The following is a 9960-nucleotide window of genomic DNA, read 5'->3' as shown; positions in this document are numbered from 1 at the left end:
TTTGTATTACTTTCTATATTTTTTATAAGTTAGAGACTTATTTGTGTACTATAATACTAATTAGCTCCTAAATATGAGTCATACATTAAGATGTATTCATATTATATATATTATTGGTGCCTCTCATGAAGAAGTAAGTGAGAGAGCTTGATAAAATACAATTCTTGAGTCACAATAGAATATTGTTTATCTTCTTTGTACTAGTTGTTTGTATTAATTTTACATGATATCAGAGCACAACGATTCAATGGCTGGATTATCATCTTCCCCTATAGACAACAATCAAACCTCACTCATCCATAACCTTTCTCATTTTCTTCCTATCAAACTCACTGAGTCTAACTACCTATTGTGAATATCATAATTCTTTCTTCTTCTCAAGAACTGTGATCTCTATGGATTTGACTGAACCTGTTCACATACAAATCATTGGCCTTTCAACTTCTCATGATGTTTGGATCACTCTTGAACGATCCTATGCGAGTCACTCCAAGGCACATGTCATGCAACTGCGTCTTCAACTTCAAAATATGAAGCGTGGCTCCTCCTCAATTTCATAGTATCTACTTAAAATAAAAAGGTTTTCCAATCAATTGGCTATTATTGACAAACCAGTCAATGAAGAGGATCTTATCCTCCATACTCTAAGAGGCCTTGATCCTGATTATGTGGCCTTTGTTACATTTATCACAACTTGCAGTGATCATGTCTCATTTATTGATCTTTATGAAATACTTTTGAGTCAGGAAATTAGAAATAATGATGAGATTACAATCTTTCCTAATCTCTCTACTGCCATTGCCAACTTCGTTTCAAGTGACACTTCAAACAACAAATAATACTCTTCTAATGGTGGTCGAAGGCATGGATCCTACCGTGGACGAGGTCATTGTCGTGGTTACTCACATGATAGTCGTAACCAGCAACACCAACAACCAAAACACATGAATCCATCACAAGCTAGTTCATCTACACATAAATCTATTTGCCAACTTTGCAACCATGTTGGGCACTCAGCAGTCACATGTCGGTATCACTTCAACCATGCCTACCAAGGTGAAACTCCATCATCATTTGCTACTTATCAAGCCACAACTCCCAACATTTAATAATGGTTTCCTGATTCAGGTGCCACAAATCATCTCACAGCTAATTTGGCCAATCTGTCATCTCCACATGAATCTTTTGGATCATATCATGAAGCTATTGGGAATGGTTTAGGTTTGCGATAAATAATAATTATTCTTCTTATATTTCTACAACTACATCAAATTTATTACATAAGGACATCTTACATGTACTAGCAATTTCTCAAAATTTGCTTTTTATTTCTCAATTAACTCGTGATAATAATGTGATGTTTGAATTTCATCTGGATCATTTTTATGTTAAGGATCGCAACACGGGGAAACCTCTTGAAAGCGCTCTCGACCCGCGGGGTGCGTGGATCCACTTTTGACCCTTGAGGTTTGGGAGTCGCCACTTAGTTATTGTGGTCTAGGAACCAAACTGACTCTAAAATGGATAAAAACTAATCTACTACAGAAAATCTGAATCCGGGGATCATGTTACGGGGTTGGAAGGTGTTAAGCACCAACCCTGCCCGGCCATTGCCGGTCTCTACTTATCCCAAATAAATCTGCATCGCTAATGACAAACCTAGATTAAAAAAATAATAAAAAAAAGCTTACCTTCGATCTGCAAAAGTGTTATTCCCTCAGATCTGGTGAAAACGGCTCCTTGTACCGTATTCCTTACTTCTTTCTATCTCCGGATCTGATTTCTGATCTCCGAGGTAAGGTATCTCCTTCTTGGATCTGGGTGTTTCGAATTTGTTGTAGATTTTTGGGATGTTTTTTAGAGATTTTTGGGTGTTTTTTAGGCTAAAATCAGAGCAGGGGTGTTAGGTAAGGAGTTGAGGCTCCAAAATTAGGGTTTTGGAGAGGTTGTGGAGGCTTCTGCACCTACTTTTCCTAGAATTTTTTCTTTGATCCGAAAATAGGGTGTGGAGGCTCCTATTTATAAAGTTTTTAGAAGTATTAGGGTTTGATTAGGATTTCTTTTAGAGTTTTAATTAGGGTTTTGACTTTGGTCTCATGAGATGGACTTAGTCTTTAGGGCTTTGACTTAGGGTTTTGACTTTAGTCTTATGAGATTGACTTGATTAGTTTAGATTAGGGTTTTGATTTAGGGTTTTGACTTTAGTCTTATGAGATTGACTTGATTAATTTAGATTAGGGTTTTGATTTAGGGTTTTGACTTTAGTCTTATGAGATTGACTTTAATACTTAACTTTAGTCTTACTTAATTGACTTTAATTTTGACTTTAGTCTTATTTGATTGACTTTAATATCTTGACTTTAGTCTTGCTTGATTGACTTTAAATTTTTGGAAAACCCCCCTCTATTATATATTTGATTCTTTGGACCCCCAAATGGTGGGGTCCTTAAAGAAATATCTTGCGAACCATCAACAATTTTTCTTGAAAGCCTGATTGATCAATTTTTTTATTTAAATTTTATAATTAATTTTATTAATGTTTCACTTTACATTATTTAATGATTTATTTATTAATTTCGAAAATTTTAATTATTAAAATTGTGAAATTACCATTTTTCCCTCGGAGAGGATTTTTTACGTTTTAAGTCGTTTTTCAATGTTCCAGGATGTTTTGGAATCAGTTTTTCGTAAGGAATTCAATGTGAATGTTGGTTTTTGTCATTTATGAAATTTTTTGTGTGAAATGGTCGTGAATTTTATGAGGGGTATTTTCGTAATTTTGTCAAATTTTGTGAAAATTGGCGAAATGATATATTTGGTTTCGATTTGTTATTTTATGTGTTTGAGTGGGTTTTCCTAAGCGTAATGCAGGCTCTAGGGTTGTTTTGATGTTAGGGGTATTTTGGTAATTTAGTCATTTTTAGTGATTTTTATCGTGAAGCTTCTTTTTTGTTTGCAAGATGATGATTTCTATGTTTCTGGGGTCGTATTTTCCTAGTGTAGCGTGGTTTCTAAGTTTTGTCAGTTCGAGATACCTCATCCAGATTTCTGAAACACATCTGGTAACAAAATAAAGCACTGGAATAAACATCCATCATTGGGAACTTTTACGATCGGGTTGACGACTTGATTAATCAGGCGGATGCAAAAATGGGGTGTCTACACCTCTACTCCAAGAAACAACTAAGGATGGCTTGTACCAATTGAATATTGATAGAAGTGGGAGCAACAAAGCTTTTACTACAGCTCTAGTAGGTTAACGAGTTTCAGTCACTCAATGGCACAATCGTCTGGGCCACCAGATTCAGTCATCCTATTTTAAATAATGTTATAGATGGAATTTGTGATGCATGCCAACAAGGAAAAAGTCACGAGCTTCCATTCAAAACATCAACTTTTAAAAGTTCTAGATTCCTAGATTTACTTTACTCAGATGTTTGGGGGGTCTTTCCGATTTCTTTTTCTAGTGATCATCGATATTGTGACGTCCCTCTATATACTAACACAAAGCCCTATGTTAGATCTCGAGGCACTAGGTGGCGCTTCGAAATTTTGACATGGACTCCTTTATTTATGTTAGCATTCAAAGGCGTTCAATGTGTTCCACCTGATAGAAAAAATTCATCATATCCTGTATATATACATACAAAATATAATAACTAGCATAAGCCTATATACATCTAATAACGTATAATAAATCAAAGAGCGAAAGGATAAACAAAATATAGGATTATACAAAACTCCTCACAATAACAGAAATCCTAACACTCAGTAGAAAATCTATAATACTACATGGATGAACTAACACCACTAAGGGGTCTAACCCCAATAATTTCCAGGTAATGGACTCTGGTCATCTATCTAACATACCAGATAGTCCTCACTCATGTTCTACACTTGTCTCGCTAAGTTCTGGATCTAAAATTAAAAAATGAATAAAGAAAGGGTGAGTAACAATGATTACCCAGTAGGGAAGCAAATAATTTCTACCAATAACCTCTCCTAACATAAACGAATAAACATACTGAATCATTTTAACATATGCAAAGTTTTACATAAGAAACTACGATTAACTGGTACATATAACCATGGATAAGCAACTAAACATTTTAAAACTCACATTACTTCAATCAACAGTACTCACTATAACATTTTCCTTTTATACAAATCTAATTGACCAAATGAAAACATTAAACATGCATTTCATTTTATATTTCAAAATAAGGTAACATATACAGAAAACACAATGGTGGAGTAGTGAAATTTGAGAGTCGGGATTTACGACTGGATCTGTAACACCCCAGATTTTCAACTCGTATCTCGAAGAATTCAAAGGATGATATTTTGAGAAAAATACCGAAAAAGGAAATTAGAGTAAAACACTCGAATATGGTTCTCATCATTTCTAACGAAAACCAACTCGGCCATTAGGTTCAAAATGATTGAAATATATACTTTAGCCTATAAGCAAGTTCGAATTCGAGTTCGGATGAAAAAGTTATAAAATCCTCGAATTTCGCGTTAAGAAGGACCTAAAATAAAAAAAAATTTATAGAGAAAGAATCAGAAAAATTTAAGCATATAATGAGGTCCGCAACGAAAAATTATTCGAAATGAAGTACTCATATATCAATTTCAGAGTTCGAATGGTTAAAATTTTGTCGAAAAGATAAACGAAGGAAAAATACAAAAATGCCCCCAACCCTTATTTAAAAGAAAGATAACTTTCTTTTATTCCATTTGTTCCTCTTTTCTCTAAAGAACTCAACTCAGCCATTCTTTCAAACCTAGGGTTTCTACCCTTCCCATCAAGATCTATCGCAAGCGAGTTCGAGTTGAACCTCGATGAAGAAGGTAAAGTCGTCGGCGTTGTTGAGCTCCACGTGCTCACCCTATTTAACCTCCATTTCCTTTTCGTTCTCTCGGTTTGCCACAAAAATCAGCAAGTGAGTTAGTGTATAACAACTTGGAGCCTCATCCAAATCGTAGGAGAGTCGTTGTTTATCATTAGAAAGGGGAACAACACTTCCATCGAGGGTTTTGCAACCAAACCGATTCGTTTGGCATTCAAGTTCCACCAAATTCGATGTTCCGGATCGCCACTCCCTCATTTTCAAGCTAGCTTATCGTGTCCAACAACCACAAGAGTAAGGGACTCTCGATTCTTATTAATAACCATATATTTCGAAAAATTGCATTTAGGGATGTTTCAAAACTTGTGTATGTTTTAAATTCATAGAATGTTGCTTAAATTATTTCAAATTCATGCTAGAAATCGTTATGTTTGATGTATTTTATTATAATTTGAATATTTAATTCGTGGGTGGGTTATTAGAATCGAAAACGAGCGAAAAACGAAGAGAAAATGGAAAAATTCACTAAATTATAACGTTCTGACGGTGCCACCGTGTGTCGTCGTGCACTATTCACGATGCTACCGTGAAAATCAAAAAGTGCCCAAATTTTTTTTTGATATTGTTTTTAGATTCTTCATCCTTTTAACATATCAAAACGACTATTTATGGCCCTCTTAACTCCTTCAAACGAAGCGAAAAAAAATAAATAAATTTTCGTCACGACGGGAATGTTTTAAGTATTCGGGTGATATCTTTTGCATTACTTTGAATTAAGTTGCAAAACTACATGGCTCTTCTCATGTTGTCAAGTGCCTTCATTTACAAAAATCCGTTTTCATTTTCGACAATTTTGAAAAATTGAGTTTCTGACACTTAGTCAAATTTTCATCGATTTTCCCAGTTTTGGCAGTTTGCCTTCTCGTACTTATTGGGACCCCGTTTTAACAAAAATTGGATAGTTTTCGATCGAATGATAAAAGTGATTTTGCAAGCTTGAAAAAGAAATACTTTGTTCGAAAAGTCGAGAAGTAAAAACACGGTAGAATGGGAAAGGGATGAATCGGTACAATGTTAGAATCATACCGAGGGGTGATGTCTACATTTTACGTTGTATATTGTATGTAAGTTGGTGAAAGGATATCCAGGTTATTAATGAAAGGGTTGCATGTTTATTTAAATTTATATTCGCGTAGAGGCTTCGAGTACTATTGTTTATTTTAGGCTGGGTGACCACAATTGCATGGTAGCGACTGGATATCCATTATCAACTCTGTTCTGTTAATTTCTCTTTTGTTTTAAATGAAAATTAATATATATATATATATATGTAGCTATTTTGTGAGCTGTTAAAGGGTCTGTGAATGCCTGAAGGGATATTACGTCACATCATCCGGAGAGATGTACTATCCTGGGATGTACGGTAGGGACCATCAAGCTCATACGTGGTATGGGACGCGTATGAGAGTGGAGTCACAACTGGAATCCAGTTCCATTCCTTTCTTTTCTTTACTAGTGAACGTGTATTGTAAACGTAGTCGTATGCGAGTGAAGTGTTATTTTGAGAATCACATGCACGCCTGATAGGCATAGACGAAGATGATTAGTCAGTGATCACTAACAATCTAGTAGTAGTCGAACGTTCTGACACATCAAAAAGAGACCCATTGCATATGGTCACGTCAAACGGTCAGCCTGAGCCGGATAAATGGTCCCGTAAGCTTGGTAAACAACGACCAGCCACAAAATCTTGAACTACGATGTTATTGAGAAATATCATGTCCCGACTGGGAACGATCCAGTCGTGAATCCCAACTCTTTAATTCCAATACTCCACCAATTGTACTATCTATCTGTTGTTATATTTCTAAGTATAAACTGAAAAGCATGTCTACTATTTTGATGTTGTCAACTATATTTGCATAAGAAGAAAATTGTATAGTGAGTACCGATGATTGATGTGATGTAAACTTTTAAACTGTTTAGCTGCCCGTCCCTAGCTATATGTACCAGTTAATCATATTTTCTTTTGTAAAACTTTGCATATGTTAAACTGTTCAGCATGCTTATTCGACCATATTTAGGGGAGGTTATTAGTAGGAATTACTTGTGGACTTACTGGGTAACCAACGTTACTCACCCTTTCCTTCCTATTTTTTTAGTTTCAACACTTGCAGTTACCGAGACAGGCACAGAGTCGTTAAGTGAGGAGTGTCCGGTCGATCAAATCGACGATCAGAGTCTATTGCTTGATGAGCACTAGGACTACACCCCTTCGTGATGTCAATTTCGTCCAAGATGTATATAGATTTTGGAGTGAGTGTTAGGTTTGTATTAGAATAAGAGTACTTTGAAAAATCTTGTATATTGTTAAACTTCCGCACTCTGATATACTCATGTATTAGATATTTTCAATCTTCCACTATTATTTTCGTGTTGCCTTTATACATGGTCAGAATTTGTGGTATATTAGATTGCGATGTTTTCGAGTTCCGTGGAATATTAACATAAACAGAGAGAGCTATGCTCAAATTTCGAGGTGCCACCTAGTACCTTGGGATTTGTTTTAGTATTTGGCGGGGCATCACAGATGGTATCAGAGCATAGCATTAGATTCGTATGGGATATAGATCTGTTATGTTTTGAAGAATAGGTTGATACAACAGACATTAGAGATAATTATAGAGCGTCACTAGGAATTCTATATCCAAACTCATTAGCAATTCTGTATTGGGATTGCGAGTTCTTTCATGTCTCGAAGTCTATAGAACCTAGTAAGCCTAAGATAAGATTCTAGGTTCATTCTATAGTGATGAAAATTGTGTTCATTACTAGATTCCTTATTATAATATTAGCTCATGTTTCCCTAAGAATGATGTTGGCGTAGTTCGGAGAAGTGTCTTGCTTCTAATAAATAGAAATTTCTAAACTTGCAGGCTAGGAAAAGAGGCAAGAAAACAAAGTTACGACGAGACCCATGACAAGGAGTCAAACTGGTGGGGGAGGCCTACCTGGGTCGAATCAACTTACCAAAATAGAACAATTGATAGAAGCAGTCTCGGGGTTATCTTAGAGTCAGACACGCATGGAAAAGAGACAATTGGAGATGTTTGAGACTCAAATGATCATGATGGGTCAATTAAGAATAGAAGAAAAACTCGACTACCATCATAAGGATGAATCCTATAAGGACCCTAGAGTAGATATCCCAGCACAAGGAGGACTACGAGAATAAATAGAGATAATACAATCATCGCCTCCAAACCTATTTGAAAAAGGGCAGTTAGGATCCAACAAGAGGTAAATAATTATGAAACTAGTAGGGTCACGGGAAAAACGACCATACATAAGAAGCGAAACTATATAATTACCCGTTCAAGAAATGGAGAAGTTTTGTAGGAAACAACAACATATAATACTAAATCGATCGAAAGAAAAAGTGGTAGCGTGTTATGAATGTGGTAAGTTGGGACACACTGGGGTGCAATGCTCAGGTCCAGAGATCACAAGCTCCAATTATCAACTGCCCGCTCTACAAAAATCTATGAAGACAAAAGTATTGACATGTTACGCGTGTGGTCAGGTGGGACATACCAGGAGAGAGTGTCATCTATCACAGTCACAAGCAAGGGTTGTGATCCAAGAGAAAGTACATGTCTCCGATGAAATTTTGGAAGGTACAATTACTAATTATAATGTTAGAAATCGGATTTCCATTCAATACTGATTCTTTTGGATTATATACTTCTGTTAAGATCTTACATCCTTACTAGAGTTATAAATTATAGAGACAGACCGAGTAATAAAACTATCTACGCCACTAGAAGATTATGATTATTAAAAAGTCGTTGAGTACTTTGGGGCAAAGAAGATTGATGAGATAGGCATAGTAGAGTAGGGTAGAAAAGAACATTACACGTGAAAATGTGTGTTATGGGGACAAATATAATTATAACATGAAAATAATATGGTTGAGATTGTGTGAGTAAAGGCTAAAAGTATGTGTGGGTAAGTGATGTTTAGAATGATACCTTATGAAGAAAGAATGAGGTTTTTGATAGATTAAGTAGGAACCTACAGAATAGAGGTGTTCAATCAAAAACTAAAATTCTGTATGTGACACAAATGAATGAGTATTTGGAGGTAAACTTGATGTGTGAAAGATGCGTTTCCTTAAGAGATGTAAGAAATAAATTTATGAATTGGAAAGCGTGTTGGATTTGAAGATAGTATAAGTTTAAAAATATTGCTAAAGAGATTGAATTCCAATAGGTAAGAGCTAGATAGAGAAGGTAGTTTTCATAACAAGGCGGATATAATAAGGGGTGGATCGTAACGTGTGTTTTATTAATTAATGAGTATGTTTTAGGTGTTAGGAGGGTTGAAGAGTGTGAGAAGATAAGTACTATTTGTAAAACTAGTAATGTGACTATGTGCGTGCAACAATTGATAATACAATAATTTTAACAGTAACTGGTCGATACTGTGAATTTGGGAGTAGAGAAAAAAAGCTTGTGACTTGCAGCTTATGGGACCGTTTGAAGTAGATGATCAGATCTTGTGCAGGTTCACTGCGTATTCCACGTGTCTATGTTGAAGAAGTATTTGTTTGCGAAATAATTTATTTGATGTAGGATTTATCCTCTTGATTAAGGTTATAAATCATAAAGATCTTGACAAAGGCCTCGAGGTGATATCACGGTAAGCAGAACATGGAATCTTGAGTCGAATGTAGATATATTGGTGTATTAGGAAAAAATGATTTGAATACGAATTGCGAAGTTAGTGTGGGTAAATACTTGCATGATAGTAGTGGTGTATTTGTAGTAAGACTGCGTATTGAGGAATAAATTTCTATTGCAAGTACAAGTACGCATAATAGACGATGTAATTGGTGAGAAAAACAAAGATAAAGGATAGAGAAGGAGTAATAGAATTATTGATAAAGATTATTGAGGAATTGGTATAATGTGAGCTAATTGTTGTCTTAGAGTTATACAAATGATGAATTAGTTAAAGTATGAGAATGAATTGTAGTGATTAATCAAGGCATATGTTGGGTTGATGGAAAATAGGTGACCTAAGATTTAGGAATTGAAAAATGAGA

At 35.3% G+C, this 9960-nt stretch overlaps 1 non-coding gene across 1 annotated transcript; it reads left to right on the top strand.

Moving 5' to 3' along the window:
• Positions 1-611: 611 nt before the first annotated feature.
• On the top strand, positions 612-743 carry LOC147386489 (small nucleolar RNA Z247). Its single transcript, XR_015172371.1, has one exon. It is a non-coding gene; the product is annotated as a small nucleolar RNA Z247 (small nucleolar RNA).
• Positions 744-9960: the final 9217 nt, after the last annotated feature.

This window comes from Akebia trifoliata, chromosome 14 (assembly GCF_017979445.1).
Source record: "Akebia trifoliata isolate Shusen 1 chromosome 14, ASM1797944v1, whole genome shotgun sequence".
Classification (NCBI taxonomy): domain Eukaryota; kingdom Viridiplantae; phylum Streptophyta; class Magnoliopsida; order Ranunculales; family Lardizabalaceae; genus Akebia; species Akebia trifoliata.
The sequence above is the reverse complement of the archived record's forward strand: the minus strand, read 5'-3'. Positions and strand labels throughout refer to the sequence as shown.